The sequence below is a fragment of the Glycine max genome, chromosome 8 (genome assembly GCF_000004515.6).
Source record: "Glycine max cultivar Williams 82 chromosome 8, Glycine_max_v4.0, whole genome shotgun sequence".
NCBI classification, from domain to species: Eukaryota; Viridiplantae; Streptophyta; class Magnoliopsida; order Fabales; family Fabaceae; genus Glycine; species Glycine max.
Genome location: NC_038244.2, coordinates 36,760,150 through 36,784,486, shown reverse-complemented (window position 1 = coordinate 36,784,486; position 24,337 = coordinate 36,760,150). Strand labels below are relative to the sequence as shown.

At 35.7% G+C, this 24,337-nt stretch overlaps 1 long non-coding RNA gene and 1 other non-coding gene across 2 annotated transcripts; both read left to right on the top strand.

Moving 5' to 3' along the window:
- Positions 1–10,018: 10,018 nt before the first annotated feature.
- LOC113002505 (small nucleolar RNA R71) lies at positions 10,019–10,125 on the top strand. Its single transcript, XR_003268059.1, has one exon. It is a non-coding gene; the product is annotated as a small nucleolar RNA R71 (small nucleolar RNA).
- A 3,881-nt stretch (positions 10,126–14,006) lies between these two features.
- On the top strand, positions 14,007–15,124 carry LOC102660890 (uncharacterized). The gene is made up of 4 exons (XR_415674.4): positions 14,007–14,479; positions 14,573–14,793; positions 14,894–14,950; positions 15,025–15,124. It is a non-coding gene; the product is annotated as an uncharacterized lncRNA (long non-coding RNA).
- The last annotated feature ends 9,213 nt before the right edge of the window (positions 15,125–24,337 follow it).

The window sequence follows — 24,337 nt, the reverse complement described above, 5'->3', positions numbered from 1 at the left end:
ACATATATATATATATATATATATATATATATATATATATATCCCTATATATATATATATATATATATCTACATATATATATATATATATATATATATATATATATATATATATATATATATATATATATATATATATATATATAAAAGATGTAACAAGTTAGGCTTTTATCAACCCTATGATTGGAAGAATAGTTGTGCATCATATTATATTATATTTACTACTTCCACTTTATCCTTACTAGTTATGACTAGTAATAGTAAACGTGATATTGTCAAATTCAACTGATATAAGCATTGCTCAGAGCTGAGTAACTTTTCCTCCCTGGTTTCAGTCTGAGCCCAATAATGAATCAAATAGGAGAGCACATTGAAATTCGACTGAAAATGAAGCATCCGTATTTGGTGCAGTAGTTTAGAGAGACTGAAATGCCACGAATAGCTGGATATTTTATTCCACTTCTAAAAAAGTGGTCTGTGGAATATGCAGGAAGGTTTGCTTGAAACAACCTTGTTTTCAGAAACATATATTTGAACCTTGGGGATGAAAATCCTTTTTCATAATCAACAAATGTCCTTGCATTGGCTTAACTTTCAAAGTTATTCTTCAAGTTGATGATTTTATTATGTTTCTTTCTGTTAGATTCGCCAAATATTCAGCAGAAGGAATTTAGCCTGACAAAAAACTATTCAGCGGTATTGCAGGAATTATTGTGGCTATAACCTGCAGTAGTGCAGTGGTGAAATTGGGCGCTTGGCGCATCTGCTGCCCCTTACTTGTATTGTCTCTTGAAGATATTTTGGTCAAGCTCATGGATTTCTCACTCAATCTTGCACCTGTGGACAAGTTACACCGGTTAGCAACTGAGGCGGGATTTGAACTGAATTTCTTGTCCCATTTTGGTGGGAATGTCTTTCCCAATGAGAAAACTGAGGACCTAGAGTTTTTGATTGGTTTGGCCCATAAGAAATTATTGAAAGCTTTCTGTGAAGAAAGCATCACTTCAAAGAAGCAAAATTTTCAGCAAAAGGTCAAATTGCAGACTCATGCAGAAATTCGTGGATTCATAGAACTTAATCTTATAATTTTTATTTAAGAAATTTGCCACAATCACAGTGAATAGCAGAAAACATTTAGGCAAACATATTTTGGATCAAATTTCAGTCCTGTTCTCTAGATGCACAATTGACATGAAGAGAACATGTTTTATCATTGTGCATGCATTTTTCTTTTTTCAGTTTTGAAAAACAGAGAGAATATATTCCTAGTCACAGTTTACATGATCACGTTTGACATGCCTGTGACACCCTCTACCCTTACAATTATAACTAACTAATTAAATAAATCATACAAAATTTAATTAAAAGATTATAAACACATAATAATAAAAGAAGGAAAAAAAACATGCAAAATTAATTAATAATTTTTATTTTTAAACACATTTAATTTAATCAATTCAAAAGGATAAAGGTTCACATCCACTTAGTGAAAACATAATAGAATATTACTTTTTTTTAATAAAAGATAAGATTATCCCGGCTCAAAACAAGGTCGTCCACTCTAAATAAATAATAAAAAAAATCTAAAGTAGAAAAGTATAACACAATTATATCATTCAGTAAATCATAATCCCTATCACAGACTAAGTCTCTCCATCTCTAGCATGTGACTCATCATATGAAGGCTCACCTGAAACAAAGTGGCAATCAGCCCAAACACAAACACACACCGGGAGTGAGTTATCACATCCGTATATAATAAAACATTAGAGCATGTGAAACATATAATACTTAAAGCTGAATTTATATAAATAGCATTACTGCACAAAATCGCACACATTATTCACACCCATTCAAGTTTACACACTCCATAAAATAACATCAACCACAATTGTTAACTCAATGAAATTCAAACACAAGCGTTATGCAACAATTACACTAAGACTCAAGCCTATATGCAATGTGGTACCATGTCAGTGAAAAACAACACTGGGGCGCTTAGGAGTACATGACAAAGCACACCACACAATGGGTATACTCGGTCACTCTCACTAAGTAACATCATAAGGTGACCAGTCAGGGTTACTCTGTTTTGCGAGAATGCCCCAACCACATGGGATCAACATGGGCTTAAAGGAGCACTCAAACCGAGTATCTTTACCCCCAAGGCCTAGACTCCGAAGAATCCGTTTGGGCCTCACCTTCCTGATTCAGGTCCAACCCCTAAAATATTATTTTTTTATTTGCACGCAGACACTGTTTATGAGTTATACAATACCCACGACCTTACTCTTATATTTCAAACATATTTAACAAATTGCGCTATAGTTTAACCCTTCAGGATCCTAACTAGGAATCCTACAATTTTCTTTAACACTGCGTGATCGAGGCCGTACCCGAATCAAATAAACATGAAAATGCAGTAACTTGGAAGTGATCCTAGGTCGTTTCCCAACGAGCAGTGACAAACCAAATGTTCATAATATACTTGCAGTAACAGTAACGATTGGGGGGGGGGGTTTGTTTGTTTTGTGATTAAAGAGCAGAACAGGTAAACTGAAATTCGAAACTACTAATATTAAAAATGGGTTGTTTCCTCTGATTCAGAAGCCATTCTCTTATCCTGGGTTAGAGAATTCGTCCCTAACAGTCAACCACTTAATCCAACCCTATTTCAATTTACTAAGCGAAAATCAACTTAGGGTTTTCAATACGTGATTAGGCACCACATACACCAGTTAGCCCTTCGTCCATTAAGCATGAATGCAAGTTAGGCTCAGAGGCAATTAATCGAACACGAAGTGTGCACTGATTAATATTCACGAATTTGGGATACTGGTGAAGGGAGAACTGCCAGGAAACCACATTACAAGCGAAACCTCAAAGAGAGTTAGGCTTCGTCCTCAAAAGGAAACAACACCAGAAAATCTAGCCTTCCATGGATTCAAATAGAAAACGCAATTGAAACATGAAGCAGAAACGTAAATGAACGGAAACGTAAATGAACAGAAACGTAAACGAACAGAAATGTAAAATGGAACAGAAACGTAAATGAGAGTAGAAGAAGAAGCAAGAACGAAATTGTAATTAGAAGCAGAAAACGTAAAATTGCATTACGAACTCAGAAACGTCAAAACAGAAAAACGAAAACCCTAAAAACAAAGCTCTGAATAATGAATAGCATAACAGAATAGAATGCCCTGCACGAATCCCAAGGCAGCTATTTAAAAAGAGTCACTCAAAGTCACTGGGCCCTATTACAATACTCTGGCCCAAAACGAAATAAACACTGAACAACATAAAATAAAATTGCAAAATTTCCTAATTAGAAATTAACTAAGGTAAGCGCTGCTTTATTTGCCCTCTTCAAGTCCACAACCAAAATCCGGATTAAGCCCAATGTTTCATTAATTCCTGAAATTAGATTAAAAACATCAAGTTAGCTAATTGAGCCCAAATAATAAAACTGCCTAATTAATTGACAATTAAGACCAATCAATAATTAAAATGGTGCAAAAAGGGTTTAGAAAATAGAAGAAAATGATGGCACATCAAAACCCCCCATACTTAGCCTTTTGCACTCCTGGGCAAAATGAAACAAAGAACAAAATCCAAGGATATCAAAGGGAGACAAACAAAAACATTCACATATTTCTCAATGAACATCAAGGAATGAAAGGAATGGGTAACATCTAACATAAGGAGATCCAAAAAGTCAAGACATTCATGAAAATCATCCAAGCAACCCAATCATGACAAAATAGTTAATCAGCTCAAGAATGAAAAGTGATAAAGCCTCACAAGATATACACTCTATCTCTCAAGTGTCTAGGCTACTATTTACCCTCAAAGCACCCATGAAAGCAAACACCACATAAACTTGGCAAGATTCTAAAATTGACAATCAACCCATAAACACAAGCACATGAGGATCAAAAGGTCTTTTAAGGTTGTAATGGGGCCAAGGACAAGGTATGGAGAAATATGGAATAAGTGGCTAAATCCCAAAGGAATAGAGGAGCAAAGGGGAATAAGTGCATATTAAGAAAAAAATAAGAAAATAAAAAGAAGTAAAGATAAAAATTAAACATGAAGAGTAGAACCAAGAGTTTCATCATTCTTGTGCCATTTAAGATCTTATTCACTCAACTTTATTGCTTTTTTTTTTTTTTGAACTCTTTAGCCTTTGAGAAACAACATTTCATTCAGCATGTCCAACATTTAACCAATATACAATGTACATCAAGTATGGCCCAAAATACATCATGAAGCATAGCCAACAAAACAAGTTGTCCAATGAAACAAAAACCCCCCACACTTATTCCCAAAACAATTCCAAAGCTCCAAAATTCCTTAAGGATATGGTAATATCATGGTTTTTCACTTAAGGCTTGTAGTGAGCTTCAAAACAAGGAAAGGGAAACAAGGCTCAAAAGGGCTATCAAAGGAATTAATTCAAGGTAAGTCCATTTGGCTAGAAGCTTATAAGAACAAAATTGCCTTAATCATTTCCAAATATGCATGTGAATTAGGACGCATCAACAAGAATCAAGCCAAGGCTATTGTGCAAGCAATCAATGGGGCAAAACATACCAAATGATTATAATGATGGATGGCTCAAATTCTCACAAAGGTAAAATCATCACTTTCAAATTGAGCTTTCAAAACTATCATGACATGTAGAGAAGAATCAAGGATTTCAAGTCACAAAATGTCAAGAACTTTTATTTTCAAAACAATTGCCCATTTTTTTGAACATATCCTATAATTCAAAGAAAAACATGCAAAGTCATACGTGCACACGAAATTGACCCAAAATATTAAACTGAAAATCCGACGAAACTAACAACATTAACAAATTAACACAACTAACAAATTAACAAAACCAACAAAACTAGCAAAACCAAAGAACACTCCCCCCCCCCCCCAATACTTAAACAACACATTGTCCTCAATGTAGCACAATTAAAAGATTAAAAACAATTAAATCATCAAAGAGAATCGGACAAGTGTAATAAAAGCAAAGAAGGAGATAGGAAAAGAAAAACTCCCTAAGTCATGGTGGAGGAAGAGTAGGGTGGAGTAAGGAAGTCTCTTCCACCACTACGTCCACTAAAGAAGGGTTCGTGAGGAATGGCTTAAGTCGATGTCCGTTGACCTTGAAGCTCTTGTTTGTGGAGTCGCTTTTGATCTCAACTGTACCATAAGGAAAAACATTAGTAACAACAAAAGGACCAATCCACTTAGACCTCAACTTACCACTCATGAGTCCAAGCCTAGAATTATACAATAACACTTTTTGCCCAACCACAAAGTCTTTTTTAACTATCATGCTATCATGGAACTTCTTGGTCTTTTCTTTGTAGAACTTGGCATTCTCGTAGGCGTCTAGGCGGATTTCATCTAACTCACTCAGTTGCAACTTCCTTTTCTCGCCAGCTTGATCCATAGAGAAGTTGCAAGTCTTCACTGCCCAGTATGCTTTGTGCTCAATTTCCACTGGAAGATGACATGCCTTTCCAAAGACAACCCGATAAGGAGACATTCCTATGGGTGCTTTGTAGGCAGTCCGATGTGCCCGGAGAGCATCATCAAGCCTGGTACTCCAATCTTTCCTGGTTGGCTGCACAATCTTCTCTAGAATTCTCTTGATTTCCCTGTTAGAAATTTCTGCCTGTCCATTAGTCTGGGGGTGGTATGGTGTGGATACCCTGTGTACCACCCCGTACTTTTTAAGCAGGGCATGTATTGTCCTGTTACAAAAATGGGTTCCTTGATCACTAACAATTGCTTTAGGTACTCCAAACCTGCAAAACAGATTAGACCTGACAAAGTCTGCGACAACTTTAGCATCATTAGTTCTAGTGGGCTTGGCTTCCACCCATTTTGAAACATAGTCAACTGCAAGGAGAATGTAAACATAACCAAAAGAGACAGGAAAAGGACCCATGAAATCTATACCCCAGACATCAAACACCTCACAGAATAGCATAGGTTGCTGAGGCATTTGTTGTCGCCATGTAAGTGTATTTCCTGCTCTCTGACACTGCTCACAAGTGCTGCAGATCCTCCACGCATCTTTAAAGATGGTGGGCCAATAAAAACCACAATCCAGCACTTTGCGAGCTGTCCTTTGAACACCCAGAAGACCTCCCGGTGCGGAAGAATGACAGAACTACAGGACTGAGTCAGTCTCATGATCTGGAATGCACCGTCTAATGACCTGATCACTGCACAATTTCCACAAGTAGGGGTCATCCCAAATAAAATGCTTAGCATCACTTTTAATCTTATCTTTTTGGGCCTTAGATGCTAAGGGAGGAAAAACAGAGGCAACTAAATAATTGACAATGTTAGCAAACCAGGGAGTAGAAAGAGAGTCAGAAATACTATACAATATATACAAATGATCATCCGGGAAATCATCCCGAATAGGTGAATCTGCATCAGAGACACGTTCGATCCGACTCAAATGATCAGCAACTAGATTTTGTGCTCCACTCCTATCACGGATCTCCAAGTCAAACTCTTGGAGCCAGAGCATCCATCGGATCAACCTAGGCTTAGAATCAGCCTTCTTCAACAAGTACTTTAGAGCTGCATGGTCAGTATAAACAATAATGCGAGTACCAAGCAAATAAGATCGAAATTTTTCAAGAGCAAAAACTATGGCTAGAAGCTCTTTCTCAGTAGTAGTATAATTTGCTTGGGCAGCATCTAAAGTCCTAGAAGCATAATATATCACCCTGGGCAATTTATCAATTTTCTGAGCAAGGACAGCCCCCAATGCATAATTTGATGCGTCACACATAAGCTCAAAAGGGGCTATCCAATCGGGTGCCTGGATGATGGGGGTGGTAGTCAACGCTCTTTTGAGGCAATCAAAAGCCTCTTTGCATCTGTCATTAAAGTCAAACTCCACCTCCTTTTGCAACAAGTTGGACAGTGGAAGGGCTACTTTGCTAAAATCCCTTATAAAGCGCCTGTAGAATCCTGCATGACCAAGAAAAGATCACACCTCTCGCACACAAGAGGGGTAAGGCAATTGTGAAATAACATAAATTTTTGCAGGATCTACTTCAATACCCTTATTGGAAATAATGTGGCCTAAAACTATACCTTGCTCAACCATAAAATGACATTTTTCAAAATTTAGAACAAGGTTAGTTTCAATGCATCTATTCAAAACTTTTTCCAAACTATTCAAACAACCATCAAAAGAGGATCCATATACAGTGAAATCATCCATAAACACCTCTATGCAATTTTCTAAAAAATCATTGAAAATACTAATCATGCACCGCTGGAAGGTACCAGGGGCATTGCACAGGCCGAAAGGCATCCTCCTATAAGCAAAAGTGCCGAAGGGGCAGGTGAATGTGGTCTTTTCCTGATCCTCAAGAGCAATAGTAATTTGCATATAACCAGAAAAACCATCAAGGAAACAGTAGTGGGATTTACCTGCCAGGCGTTCAAGCATCTGGTCAATGAATGGCAGGGGAAAATGGTCCTTTTTGGTAACCTGGTTCAGCCTCCTATAGTCAATGCAGACTCTCCAACTGTTCTGCACCCGAGTAGGAATCAGCTCCTCCTTCTCATTTCTGATCACTGTGAGGCCAGTCTTTTTCGGGACTACCTGGACGGGACTCACCCATTGGCTGTCGGAGAAAGGATAAATGATTCCAGCTTGCAAAAGCTTGGTTATCTCCTTCTTCACTACATCAAGAATCACCGGGTTGAGTCTTCTCTGTGGCTGTCTTACTGGTTTAGCTCCATCTTCTAAATTTATTCGATGCATACATGTGGATGGGCTAATACCAAGAATGTCCGCCAGGGTCCAGCCTATAGCCTTCTTATGCTTCTTGAGAACTGACAACAACTTCTCCTCTTGCTCATCAGCAAGGGAGGCAGATATAATCACTGGAAAACTCTTGCTATCATCCAAGTAAGCGTATTTTAAATTTGATGGCAGAGGCTTCAATTCTGGTGTGGTCGGCTGGACAGTGGTAGAAGGAGATGGTTTCTCAGCCTTTACCTCATAAAGAAAGTCAGAGGTATGTGTACTTCCTGAAACATGGTTAGTCCTATCTGACTCTATAAAATCAATCTCAAGAGGTAAAACACCACCATCAAGCATGCAATCAATATCACTCTCAGATTCACTCTCAGCATCAAATTCAGACATATGATCAAGTACAATTTCAGACTCAATGCATGAAGAGTGAGAGGCATGCAGATTAGAATAAAGATCAGTCATGTATTCATCAACAACATGGTCAATTATTTCAGCACGAAATACAGAAAGATCTTCAGATGGGTATTTCATAGCATCCAGAATATTAAAATGAACAGTTTTATCACCAAACTCCATGGACAGTGTGCCTGCATAAACATCTATCTTAGTTCTAGCAGTTTTCATAAAGGGTCTGCCTAGAATGATGGGAACTGATCCTTGAGAAAATCCATCTTCCATATTCAAGATATAAAAATCAACAGGGAAAATCAGTTCACCAACTCTAACTAAGACATCTTCTATGAAACCAACAGGATAGGCAACACTTCTGTTAGCTAAATGAATTACCACATCAGTTGACTACAAGGGACCTATAGATAGAGAATTAAAAATAGACAGAGGCATAACACTAACAGAAGCTCCTAAATCTAGCATGGCATTGTCAAACTTACTATTCCCTATGATACAAGGTATGCTGAATGTACCTGGATCTTTGCATTTTTCAGGAATTTGAGGAATAGATTTACCAATCAATGCGGAGACATTTCTGCCCATGCTAATCCGTTCACTTCCTTTAAGCTTCCGCTTATTAGTGCACAGCTCCTTCAAGAATTTGACATATCTTGGAATTTGCTTTATTGCATCCAACAGAGGTATGTTTACCTCTACCTTTCTAAACGTTTCCAAGATCTCTTTCTTTGCCTCTTCCATTTTTTTGTTGGAAACTGCTCTTGGAGGGAATGGAAGAGGGGGAATGTGCTGCTTCTGCAAATCAGAATTACCTGTGGAAGAAGATTCACCTGCACAGAAATTGTTAGGTAAATTTTTGTCATCACCTTTTTCTGGAATAGAGTGAAGTTTGGAAGGTTCATTTGCAGATGAGGAAGGTGCTACGGGTTGAGGTCCTTGACATTGCTTTCCCGACCTCAATGAAATGGCATTGACATTTTTAGGATTTTGGACAGCTTGAGAAGGCAGCTTGTCAGAATTCTGGGACTGTTGTTGATTCAATTGGGTAGTCAATTGTCCCATCTGATTGGTTAAGCTCTGAATGGAGGCTCTGGTCTCTTGCTGAAACTGCATGTTCTGCATAGTCATTTGCCTCACAAGTTCTTCGAGGGAAGGTTGTGGAGGGGCCTCAACTGTTGGCTGTTTCTGGGGTTGTTGCTGTTGTTGGATTGGTGGAGGAATGTATGGTCTGCTTGGGCCAACAGCATTTTGGAAGGAAGGAGCTGGCTGCTGTTGTTGCTGAGGGCTGGACCATCTGAGGTTAGGGTGATTCCTCCATCCAGGGTTGTATCTGTTGCTGGAAAGGTCATAATTGTTCTGCTGTGGTTGATTTTGCTGCTGAGGTTGAGGAGGTCTATTGTAAATATTTGCAGCATAAGCTTCAGGCTGCTCAATTGCTCCAGGTTGCTGCATGGAAGGGCAAAGGTCTGTATGGTGGTCAGCAGAGGAGCACAAACCACAAACCCTTGCGACAGGTACAAATTTCTGATTCAAGGCCAGCTGGGTTACCAAGTTAACCAATGCATCCAGTTTGCCTTCAAGCTTCTTAGTTTCAGATGATGCAGATGGGTTTGTAGCTACCTCATGCACTCCTCTAATGACTATGGCATCATTTCTGGCGCTAAACTGTTGAGAGTTGGAGGCCATCTTCTCAATTAAATTTCTGGCTTCAGCAGGAGTCATGTCTCCAAGGGCTCCACCACTGGCAGCATCTATCATACTTCTCTCCATATTACTGAGTCCTTCATAAAAATATTGGAGAAGAAGCTGTTCTGAAATCTGATGGTGAGGGCAACTGGCACATAGTTTCTTAAATCGCTCCCAGTACTCATACAGGCTCTCTCCATTGAGCTGTCTAATACCTGAGATATCTTTCCTGATGGTTGTGGTCCTGGAAGCAGGGAAAAAGTTTTCTAAGAATACTCTCTTAAGGTCATCCCAGCTCGTGATGGACCTTGGAGCAAGGTAATACAACCAGTCCTTTGCCACTCCCTCTAATGAATGAGGAAAAGCCTTCAGAAATATGTGATCCTCTTGGACATCTGGGGGTTTCATGGTGGAGCAGACAATATGAAATTTCTTCAAATGTTTGTGCGGGTCTTCACCTGCAAGGCCATGAAACTTTGGAAGCAAATGAATTAGTCCAGTTTTAAGAACATATAGGACATCCTCATCAAGGTATTGGATGCACAAGCTTTCGTAGGTGAAATCAGGTGCAGCCATTTCCCTTAGAGTCCTCTCACGAGGTGGAGGTTGTGCCATGTTCTCAGAATGTGCAAAATCAGAATGCTCAGAATCAGAATGCTCAAAATTATAATGCTCAAGATCAGGATGTTCAAAATCACCAATAACAGAATGCACAGATTCACCAGTTATGGAATGCTCAGAATGATCAAAAGGTATAAAATGATGCCTAACTAATCTATGAAATGTCCTATCTATCTCAGGATCAAAGGGTTGTAAGTCAGATGGATTGCCTCTAGTCATACACTACATTCAGCATGCACACAACTAGTTGCCTTGTCATGTAAATAAAGGTGTAGGTTTGAACTACAGCTACCCTCAAATGATATCCAAATGACTTGAAATTTTGTGAGCAACCCTATAAAATGATGAGAAGATAGCACAAAAAATTTCAGACAAAAATTCAAAGTCTAACTATGAAAGCTAAAAATGGTAGGTTAAGAAAAATAAGTGAATAAAACTTGAAAAATAAAAAACTTTTGACAGAATCACTTTTTTTTGGACGATGGAGACCTCAGCCAGCCTATGGCAGGCTGCCACGACGTAGGAAATTTTTTTCTACCCCAAATGCATATATAATAATTGCGATTCTGATAACCGGAGCAAAAGTTATGGCCGTTTGAAGTTTTGACAAACACAAAATTTGCTACTTTTTTGGAACTTTCAAATCTGACCAAACTAAAGGCTCTAGCTATTTTTCCCACACAATATGGATTAAAAGAAGTTACCACAAAAAAATTCAGCCAAAAATAACAACCCTAGCTACTAAAACAAAAAATCTCAAATAATTCAGCATGGGTGGTCGCTAAAATCCGTCTCTAATTGATTTCTACTACTACTCTGTTTTTCCGCAAGCTGATTTCTACTACTACTCTGTTTTCAAGCACAATCTTCACAGCAAAACAACCAAGATTGAAACAGGGGAAACGCTTAATGGAAAAACTGAAACATAACACACATTAAACAAAATACCAGGACACTAAACAACACTAACACACATACTAACACAATACTAACAATTAAACATAAAACACGAAAGGATTAAACACACAACACTAGCTAGCTATTATGAACCTTTGGACACTGCTCCCCGGCAACGGCGCCAAATTTGATCGAGGCCGTACCCGAATCAAATAAACATGAAAATGCAGTAACTAGGAAGTGATCCTAGGTCGTTTCCCAACGAGCAGTGACAAACCAAATGTTCATAATATACTTGCAGTAACAGTAACGATTGGGGGGGGGGGGTTTGTTTGTTTTGTGATTAAAGAGCAGAACAGGTAAACTGAAATTCGAAACTACTAATATTAAAAACGGGTTGTTTCCTCTGATTCAGAAGCCATTCTCTTATCCTGGGTTAGAGAATTCGTCCCTAACAGTCAACCACTTAATCCAACCCTATTTCAATTTACTAAGCGAAAATCAACTTAGGGTTTTCAATACGTGATTAGGCACCACATACACCAGTTAGCCCTTCGTCCATTAAGCATGAACGCAAGTTAGGCTCAGAGGCAATTAATCGAACACGAAGTGTGCACTGATTAATATTCACGAATTTGGGATACTGGTGAAGGGAGAACTGCCAGGAAACCACATTACAAGCGAAACCTCAAAGAGAGTTGGGCTTCATCCTCAAAAGGAAACAACACCAGAAAATCTAGCCTTCCATGGATTCAAACAGAAAATGCAATTGAAACATGAAGCAGAAACGTAAATGAACGGAAACGTAAATGAACAGAAACGTAAACGAACAGAAATGTAAAATGGAACAGAAACGTAAATGAGAGTAGAAGAAGAAGCAAGAACGAAATTGTAATTAGAAGCAGAAAACGTAAAATTGCATTACGAACTCAGAAACGTCAAAATAGAAAAACGAAAACCCTAAAAACAAAGCTCTGAATAATGAATAGCATAACAGAATAGAATGCCCTGCACGAATCCCAAGGCAGCTATTTAAAAAGAGTCACTCAAAGTCACTGGGCCCTATTACAATACTCTGGCCCAAAACGAAATAAACACTGAACAACATAAAATAAAATTGCAAAATTTCCTAATTAGAAATTAACTAAGGTAAGCGCTGCTTTATTTGCCCTCTTCAAGTCCACAACCAAAATCCGGATTAAGCCCAATGTTTCATTAATTCCTGAAATTAGATTAAAAACATCAAGTTAGCTAATTGAGCCCAAATAATAAAATTGCCTAATTAATTGACAATTAAGACCAATCAATAATTAAAATGGTGCAAAAAGGGTTTAGAAAATAGAAGAAAATGATGGCACATCACTGCGCATAAAAGTTCTCTCAAGGTACACACTGGTCGGGTTACTGTATAACTCGTAACTCACATGACAAGTAATATCTTTACAAATATCAATCACACACTCATTCACAATCATGTTTCATGTCTACAGTTTAACATTTCACACTCTAACTAATTACAAAATATACTCAACAATTAGATAACAATGTATTATAATAATAAGAACATACAATATTTAACTTCAAGGCTTATAAACAAGTAACTACAAAATACACGTAAAATATATATATAAGTATATTATATTCAAAATATATAACAAAATATATATATTAACGTAAACGTAAACGTGCATATCACATATAACATATAAAAAGTATTAAATATATATTAATATAAAGTAATCACAATAATATCAAATATATTATTAAGTAAATACAAATTATATATAACAATAAAATATATACTCATATTGATTTCTATGAACAACATGTATACCTATATTTTAAATATATTTCAACTAAGTTGCCAACATCAAGAAAATGCCTAATTACAATGTGAATACAATTTTAGTTAATTTCTTTAAATGATTTTAGCCAATTCAATTATCCAACAATCCCTACACCTATGAATTTCATGACAAGAAATTACCCACGTGAAATAAAATATACAGTTTGTAAAAAAAACAGTATCAATATATATGTACACGTATACACTGCGGTGTAAAAATAATTATCTGGACACAATATACATTAGCACAGGAACAAGATTGAAAGGCCAACATATCTGGTATAAACAAAATCACCACCACACAATTTTTATGTTAATTATAAAGAATTCTAATTCCTAAGGTACACACCTAACAGAGAAACACATCAATCCTACAACAAACTCGCAACAGAACACATCAATTCTACAACAAACTCGCAACAGAACACCAATTGGTTCATCAAACACACTCAATCCGCGATTAAACATGAAAACATAATTAAATTCATAAACACCCCAAAATAACCCAAAAATTGATCCTCTAGGGATCCCTACACATGTTCATTCTAATCCCCAAGCGTGAGTAACTCATCCCTTACCTCGAGGTAGTCGCTTAAATGTTCTCTGTTAGCAATGGTGGCGTCTCTGGTGCTCTCTAGAGCTCCTCCTCTGATTGCTCTGTTAGGGTTCTTGTGCGTCAGAAAAGAAGAAAGGAACAGAATGTGTTTTCCAAAAAGCTGCTCTAGGTTAACATTTGGCTTATATAGTGGGAATTTATGACCTAATAATTTTTATTTTATTTTTTCTTATTTATTTATGTATTAATTTATTATTTTCTTATTTACTTATTAAAGTTACGGCTGTTACAATGCCTACCAAATACCCGATCTTGTTAATCTCGTTTTTTTTACACGTGTAGTGGTTATATATCATTCTACATTCAGATAGTTGTTTATGGTGTACCTTTTACACATACAAGCAGATAGCTTGGCCACATTGGGACTTTTTACATATCTTGGAGGAAGGACTAGAATATTTTTGTCAGCAATGGGCATTAAGGATCATGACGGAGTAATTAAGAACTTCCTCATGTTGATCTCTTTGCTTGTTTGTTACATTTTAACCATTCCAATTTTCAACATACCGATCCTGAAGATTCAATGCTTTGATTTTAGTTACTTGGAATGTGGAATTCTTTTTGTTTATCCAGAATTTTCCTCCATTTGAGTGTATCAGTGTTTCATGGAGGTTAGTTTCTGTTAATTCAGCCAATGCTGATGTTAAATACCTTTTCTATGTCGGGCTTAAATGTAACTAATTGTAATCTATTCTGTCTTTCAGGTGGTAACTGATGAGATAGGATGGCTTGATTTTTATGGTTCATATGTTCAAATAAATTGCAAGGAGAAAAGGTCTAAACATAATGCTCGCCAGGCAGAGAAAGAGATAATTTCTTCTGTAGTGTTTACTGTGTGCTATGATGTTTTCTCTGGATTTGCACACTTCAATCGCTAAACTCAACAATCATTGGACACAGCTTCGCGCTCATACTTGCTTCGTTGGTAATATTTAATTTGTACATCAGTTTTACTAGTCAAAGTTTCTTTGTCTGCCTATAATTACTATTGACCTTGTATTTTTATTCTCTTTTTAACATCCTAGTCAGGGTTTGTTAAGTATTTGTCTGCAATATCACTGGGCTGCTTATGACAATTCAGGGTATGTTGGTTCTGGTTTGATGGATTCTTATATGCACTAAATATTGTGGATCATTAAATAGTGCCTATTTGCAGTGAATCACTAAATACTGCGGATCATGCTGCATTTGACAACCATACATCATATATGGGAAGTATAAATGGACCCAAGTTACCTCTGGTGTTTGAAGTGCAGTAGATGCCACATGATTTAACTACTGAAGGATGTTCAAAGAACAATTTTCAAAACAGTTGTATATTCAATAAGGTATGTTACTTAGGCAACGCACATGATAGATACTAAGTTAAGGAAATTCATTATCTTGCTAAACTTGGGATGTAAATTGCTGCCTTCTGTGATACTCAAATTTATCTAGCCATTTTTTAATTCGATTGCAAGGTTATGGTTCAATTTTTGTTCTCAGTGTTGGCCTTTTAGCTCATGTATTTTGGCAATGATGAAGGTTGGTTTTATTGATGTTTATTTTTATCAAGTATCCTTGGTAGTTGGCAATTTATCCTTGAAGGATAAGAGAGAATCTAAAGGGTTTTTATAATTCCTTTAGGAAAATCAGTAGGATTAGGAAACAAAGTGAATCTTGTTGTCATTGAGATTTATTGAATAGCTTCATAGCTGAGACTGAAGGCATTGTAAAAACAGAAATCAGCTACAATGATCAAAGTACTCGGTAGATATCCACCAGAGAGAGAAGTTCTTCAGTAGTGAATTTTTTATAATGAACTCCTTTTGTTTTAGGAATGGGGTTTGAAAGGAAATTGCTATGTGGTCATGATCTTTTCTTTTCCTTCTAAATATTAATAATGCAAGTTAGCAGAATAAACATAGTTTGAGTGTAAAAATTGAAAGTGATGAGCTCTATTGCAGTATTACTGCATGTGCTTTCTGCACGGCATGGATGCATGGTAGTAAGATTCCCTATTCTGCACGAAATATGTTGGCCCAAGATTTAATGCATAACAAACCAATGACCTACAGTTTTGAACTAGTGTTTTCTAGTGTCAACTTTGTGGAACATCAGTTATACATATTCCTTGCTCTTAGTAACCAATTCTTTCGCATTTCTCTTAATCATAGGCTCCAATTTCAGCAATCACGAATAAGAAAACATACGAGGAAGATACCTGTGTCAACAAGTCAAATCCTCAGCATGAAAGTTTTATCAAGAGATACAGCATCAAGTTGGCATCCACAAGTGCAGTAAGAGTTCTAATCACGTGTTTCTTGTAAACAAGTTGTTTTGTAGGTTCTTTATTTGTGGAAAATTTTACTAGGACCTCTGGATGGGTATTGCATTGCTCTTCATAGACATTATGGTTGCTTTAGAAATACTTGTAAGGCAAGTGCACGGCTGCAAGGCTTCCGGGAGTCAAAGAAAGAGACTAAACAGAACCATGACTGACATATTGTGCTAATTCCAGTGACAATCTTAATGCTAATTCCTGTGAGCACCTTTACACTTTCAAATCCATGTGATCTAGTTTACTTTCCGTTTCCTCTTATGTGGATGTAATATCAACTAATTGTTTATCAGCTTCATAAGAAGTTTGGTAGATTTCCCGTGGTAAATAGAAGCATCAGACTAAAGAAGGACAACAAAACTGTGTTTACAGATAGTGAACCCAAAGTTACAAAACTTGAGTGTGGATATTTTGTTAAAATGCAGTTTGTGGGCTTACTTTAATTACATTTCAATTGCTTTGGTTTGTTGAATGTTTTCCATGTTGACATATACACAAGGGGAATTCAAAATTTCAAATTCAGATCTTTAGCTGTTTAGACACTGAGAGAATCAAGAGGTGCCATTGTTGAATAATTAATTATTGTCTACTTCTAGTTGTCAAATGTATTAATAAACTTAAGAGTTGTAGAAATGTGGAGATATGTATCGGGTTAATCTTTGTTTTTATCAGTGTTTGATGAAAGAGTTTACACTTGGACTTCAAAGATGAATTTTCAATGTTATTTTTCACACACATTCATCCCATTTTTAAGGCCATACTAAACTACCCATTAATAAGATGATGTGTAATGCTTTTTTCTAACATATATTAAATTTTTTTAATTCCTCTAGCATTTTCTTAAATGGCGTCCACTTTATTTTAGAAACAAAATCAAGTAGTTTTACACTAGTATTTCAATGAAATGTTTGATTTTCATTGTGTTACCAGGTAACAGCTGTAGGCCATGCAGCTATTCTAGCAGCTATCAAGAAGTATATGACATTAAATCTTTTGGATATATACTTTTAGTCAAAATCAATATAGTTTCTCCCTCCATTCCTATAAATATATATTTTATGAACATGCCTGAATCATAGACAATAGAAATTGTCATTGCACTTAGCAAGTATGCAGTTGGATTTAGATGCATTTGACTACCTTCCACTTGAAAGACTTGGCCACCCAATTTTGTGTTTTCTTTCAAGAAAATGAGAAATTTACTACCTCTGCTGCAAAGTGCAAACTCTTTTTTTCCCCACCTTTTTTAAGGTTCTATCTCCTTTCTATACCACCATGCATAACTGTTTTTTACTCGGTTTTGGACCAAATGTCTTTATTTTGGACCCAAGTATGCAGTTTTGGACCAAATGTCTTTATTTTGAAATATTGGGACTAAAATTGCAGATTTTTTAAAACAAGGGGACCAAATGTCTCTTTTAAAATGGAAGGATCAAAATTGCGGATTGAGCAAAATAGGGGGACCAAAACTGCATTTAAGCCTTTGTTTTATTTTGGGTTAGGGATGTTAGTTCTGTTCAAGTTAATAGGATCATGGGACAAAATTAGTCTACTCCATTTGCAAAAGCTATCTGTGAACAGAACCATTTATATTTCCAAAAGAGAAACAATTGACTGAGATGAGAATATTTACTGCACCGTAAATTCCCATAAGTGATTCTTTGGAGTTGTAGCTGATGATACTTACAAACACTGGCTTGGTCATTCATATTGTACTTATGTGTGCTCATAAGTTCTAATGGTAGGAAGTATTTGAAAATAAAGATAAATATTATTAGAATATTGGGATTATTATTGTGGTAGGATTCTTATATGTTCCATTGCAAAGTCATTATGGATGTAAGCACCTACGTTCAGGACAGGAACTGTAGCATCACCAGCACATTAAATAGTTAGCTATTTTTATTTCAATGCACTTAAACAAAATATTTGATCCTTCAAGGATGGTAAAATCATTTCCTATTTGATGGAAGGTCTCCAGGCTGACGAACCTAAAAATGGAGCCCTCAGTTTTCTTATTAAACTGAATTCTTCGTTTAAGAACTTTCAATTGCTATTTTTTTTTATAAAAAAATTCCATCCTTTGTGTACTCTGGAAATTTTGCTTTTTGTTTTGCATTCATTTCTTGTTTATGTAATTAGCCAATAATTTCATTTAGTACAATACAATTCAATGTTATTAAAGTATGAAAGCTAAGACTTATAATGCTGAAGCTTTCTTCTTCTCTGTTATTGTTCACAGTATGTGACACCCTCTACCCCGACATACATATAAATAAATAAAATATATTGGTAAACAAAAATCAAATGGGTAAAAGGTTCACATTCATTTCAATTACCAAATAAACTCATTAAAAATATATTCGGCTCAAAATAAGGCCGTCAAATTTACAAAAATATTTTGTTAAATCAGTGAAGTGAAATAAAATAGACTAACATCATAAAATTAACATAAAAACTTATATCCCAATGTCACATCTTATCAGAGCGTTGTGTCCCGACGTCCTTCAGCACAATATTCCTTAAAGCAGTTTACCTAGTCATCTGCTCCCCCGAACACAAAGTTCAAGATCATCACAGGATCCAAACACAAACAGCAAACTGGGAGTGAGTTATCACATTCCTAACTAATAGAGAAACAAGACAACTAGATATACATATCATATAAACCAAATAAAACTTACTTACATGTAATTCACGTAATTCCACCACTTTGTCATTCAAAGTTCACTTTTCATCCATCAATCACACTTTTCAATCATCAATCACATTACACAAGAATCACACGCTCTGATCAACACATAATAACACCTCAATTTCATAATAAACAATTAGCAAGCGCATGAGACAATTATGCTAAGACTCAAGCCTACATGCAATGTGGTACCATGTCAGTGAAAAACCACCTTGGGGCGCTTAGGAGTACATAACAAGACACACCACACAATGGGTTTGCCAGGTCACTCTCACTAAGTAAAATCATAGGGAGACCAGTCAGGGTCACGATGTTTTGCGAGAATGCTCCAACCATATGGGATCAGCATAGGCTTAAAGGAGCACTCAAACCCGATGACCCCCAAGGCCTACACTCCGAAGAGTCCGTCAGGGTCTCTCCCTCCTGATTCAAGTCCAACCCCTAAAATCATTTTAGCACACGGACACTGCTAGTGAATTATACAATACCCACAACCTCACACTCGTGTCTTAAACACGTACAACATATTGCGCTACAATTTAACATTGGTTCCTAAATAGGAACCTACACTTTCTCTTTAACACTGGTTCCTAAATAGGAAACCTACACTTTCTCTTTAACACTGCGCATTTACACATTTCTCAAGATAACACTGGTCGGGTTATTGTACAATTCACAGCTTACAACACAAATAATGTCACATCAAGAATTAATCACACATTTATTCACAACCAAAACTCATTCACAATTTCACATCTCATAATGTCACAATCCACCATCACATGTTTTCACGTATCTCACAATTCAACACCTGTTTTACTTTACACTTTTACTCAATCTCAATAACAATATTATAATCTCAAGGCAACATATTATTCCATAATTCATCACATATTTCATTTATAAGCACTGCTCATGAATTATACAATACCACGACCTCACACTCATGTTTCAAACATGTTTAACACAATTGCGCTACAATTTAACACTGGTTCCTAACTAGGAACCTACACTTTCTCTTTAACACTGCGCATAAACACTGGTCGGGTTATTGTATAATTCATAGCTCACGATATAATTAATGTAACATCAAGTGTTAAACACACTCACTTATTTACAATCGAATATCATGTCCACACTTTAACATCTCATAACATCACATCAACCATCTCATAACATTCCTAATGATATTCATAAGGTACAACATACACATGTTCATCAAATTTAACCATAATACTCTCAAACTCCAACACTTAATAATTTTTGGAATCATACTATAACACTACAATATTATTTACATAAATTATTAATATAAATAACAACCTCTCTATATATATAAGCTAGCATACATCATATTGAATCACAAATTACAAAGTACGCTTTCAATGCACAAATTCTAAATAATTATATGAACACTTTGGTCAATTTCAATTATGATATTAACTTTTTAAATTATATATAAAAACCTAAACAGCAAGAAAAAGAGAAAATACAAAATCAATATCTCTCTCTAAATTTCTCCTTTATTTCATCAATTCATATTAATTAGAAAAAATACTCGATCTATAGGGTTCACGCTCAACACAATAGCATATCAATTCCACAACAATTGGTCTGTCAAACATATATAATTCACTGTAATAATTATAAGGATAAAATGAAAATGCAAAAACACCCCAAAACTCATTCCAATTGATATCTCTAAGGATCCCTACACATGTTCTCACTAATTCCCAATTATGAATAACTCATCCCTTACCTCTAAGCGGACTCACGTGTCTTCAGTCAGCGATAGCAGCATCTCTAGCGGTTCTCTGAGATTCCTCCAATTTTTTTCCTCTAGCTGCTTCAATAGAATTCCTAAACGTCAAAGAGACAGAGAAGGGATTGAAGCCTCCACTTGTACTGTCACCATGCGATTTATTTTTCTCCCTCCACAAATATTATCTCCCAAATCCCAACGGTGAAAGCGTGCGAAATTGAATTTCTAACAACATATCCAAATTTTATAAACATCCAACGGTTAACGAAACCGGGATCTTAGTTTTACCGAGACAGCTCTGGGTTTCTGCGGGAAAGGAAAATGCTACAATGCGAGGGGTATTTCTCTTAGCTCAGACATAATATTCCCAACGGTGAGAATGCTCATATTTGGGTTGCAAAAGTGGTGCTCAAATTTCATGACGATCCAACGGTGAACGAGTCCGAGATCGTCGTTTTTCTGAGATAGGTTAGGTGGCCTGGGGAAAAAAGAGAGGGTTTTGGGAGAAGAGAGAAGAAACAACATTGTGAGGCAGAGGAGGCTAAGGAGTCCGTCTGAAAGACCTAGCATGTTATTTATAACTAGGGGCATTTACGACCTATTGTTTATCTATTTATTTATTTATTATTTTATAAAAACAAACTTTATTTTATTCTCTATCAAACAAATAAATAAAATACCCTTTTTATTTTCTCTCAAATCATTATTTTAATTAATAATTATATCTCCTTATTTATTTATTTATAAAATCTCATCATTTTTTTAAAATCTATCTTTTTATAAATAACAATCCTTTTTAATCTAGTTTACGAAAATTGGAATGTTACACAGTACCTTCCGTGGAAATCCACTAGTCAGTGCAGTTGCAATTGCCTCACTAGAAGTGATAAAAAATGAGAGACTCATTGAGAGGTATCAAATGCATTGCCAAATCTTATATTGTCAATACATACTTATTATAATGTAGACTTGAATAGTTAAATCCAAGTCTTGACAAGTATATTTTATTCATTTCATCAAGCATCATCAGAATCTGAAATAAAAGCTTCAAAACTAAGGCCTGGGTTCTGGGAGTTAATAACTGTATTAAATATAATGTTATTCTTATATTGGGATAAATTTGTTTATTGATGATTGAGAATTTGTCTCCATGCTTCTTGTGCTTTTCAGAGAATTTTACAAATAAATCCCAGTAGCTTAGATCAAATCCTATTGTGTATTTTTTTTTGGTGGGGTCATGAAATCCTATCATGTCTAAAATATCGTTTTAGGATGTTTTGTGTTAAGGACTTCTATTCATCATATATGTTGAATATTTGCACTTCCAACAGTACCTATTTTTATTTCAGATCCTATTCCTCACCCTTCCCGAAAAAGTAACCACAACTCTTTAGACCTGGCTTGATATTTGTATTTTCAGTCTGTGTATTTTCTAATTTTGCCCCATTTACTAGTTTCAGACCATGTTTACAAAGCTTCACGAGAACTTGGTATTATAATTTTATTTTGAATCACATGAGTTACAACTGTGTCTGCGTGCAAAAAAGATTGAATGTTCCTTGAAGATACTAAATAATACAAGTTTTGGAGATCCTGAGGTACTTATTTGCTAACAAAATTTAAATGTAGGGAATTAATAATTCTTTCTAAGCCCTTTAACTTTCTACTCAGTCCCCCCTCCACCCTTCAGAACTTGAGTTACAAAGCTTATGTTCATCAATTTATGTTCTAAAATTTTTTATTTGGCTTTTTACTAGTATTGAGTGTTTTTCCAGTTGTGTTGACTTGAATCCATTCACAAAGTTTGTCTTGAACTCTTCTAATGAATTATCTTTTCTCTGAGTTTACTCTTTCAAATCTGACTTCATAATTACATAGCTTTTGGGTCTAGTGTTTTGATTACTTATTTTAGTGTTGTTAAAGTTGTTGTTTGATTATGTTTTATTAATGTTTTATATTTCTAGCTTGCTGTAGAAGTTGTAGTGTTTTCTAGCTTGTTGTAGAAGCTCTTAGAAGTTGTCCTGTAATCTGTCACCATTGGTCAATTCTCATATATATATATATATATATATATATATATATATATATACACACACACACACACACACACACACACACACACACACATCTCTCAGCAAACTAGGATCCTTTTTGTGTGCATATTTTCATTCTCAAACATTTCAAGTAGTGTCATTTAGCCCAAGTTGGTCTAATTTTATTTTTTTGGTTGGTTTAGTGTTTGATCCATTAGACATTTCACCCTATGGGCATGGGTATTTCATCCAAGCTTCAAACTGCTGGGTGTTCTTGTCAAGCTTTTTAAATAAGTCTTGTCATCTTATTACTGTTTGTTTTATTATTCTAATGGTTGACTATAAATGGGTTGTTAGGAGGGAAAATCTGCACTATCACCCGAGACTCTGTTGAAATACATAGATGAACTTCCATTGTGTGCAAGGTATTACGGTTTACAAATTTGTTTGTTCTAATTTAGATTTGCTTGACAATGAGTTTACCCTTTGGTTAAAATTAATCTAGGAATCAAACAGTTGATCATCAGACTCAAAAAAGCATGTCTGAGGGTTTGTCAGAATTGGTGACAGTGCAGAAGCTATGGAGCACTGCAGTTCTGGTAAGATTTAGCAAATTCTTTTTGATCCTGTGCACTCATCATCCACTCTTATGTCTTATTGGTTATTGCTTTTGAAACTTCTTCTGTTAATCTTCTAAATTACAACTTGATCAATTGATGACCGTATAAATCCAAACAATCCAAAAAGTAGCTTTTTGGTACATTATATAGTTACTACTGAAAATTTTCGTAACTGAGTAGGAAAAGAAGTTTTAATATGGACACTAAATTGAGAAAGTAATTCATGTTGTCAACTATACTCATACCCTTTGGATGAATCTTCATTAATGTTTGTGATCAAGAATTCAAAGAAAAGAGAACACAAAATTAGATATGAAATGCTTTCATTTTGTTATTCTAAATTTATATTACAATGGAAGCTTGTGCTACAAGCTGAGAAGATAACTTACTGTCACATCAACAGTTATTGACAGATCTAACAAACAGTTATCTGCAACAACAAACTTAACTAACAGACAACTGTCTAACTATATCGGAAGTCTAACAGACAACTATCTAACTGTATGGGAAATTGTCTATGTTAGGATATGCATCCTCACCTTTTTCCTATGGTTGTTGTGAATTTCACAAGTCAGAGTTCGAATTTTCTAGGGTGAATCAAAGATAGTAAATGGCCAGTTGGGGGTTCATCAGATTTATGTGAGGTAAGGGGAGCAATAGGACTGTAGTTTTAGGTTGAATTTTGGCTATTTGGGTGCTGTGAGTAGTACCTGTGGGATAGTGTTGGGGTTTAATGGGATAGAGCAAATGAAGGAAGCATTAACTAGGGTGTAGATGAGGTGAACCTTCAATCTGGCCAAACACTCTTAACAACTTTTAGTAAAGGTTATGAATGAGTACAGTCATCCCAAAATAAAAACTAAACCAAAATATGGAGATTATTTGATCTTTAAGGTTGTGCTTTCTGGATCCTAAAGCATGGTAACCATATATTTATAATGTGTATCATAGTTATTTAATGATATCTTATCATGGAAGGATTATGAGATGATCTTGAATTTTATATTTCTATGTTTGATATTCTCCATGCCTGTTCCTT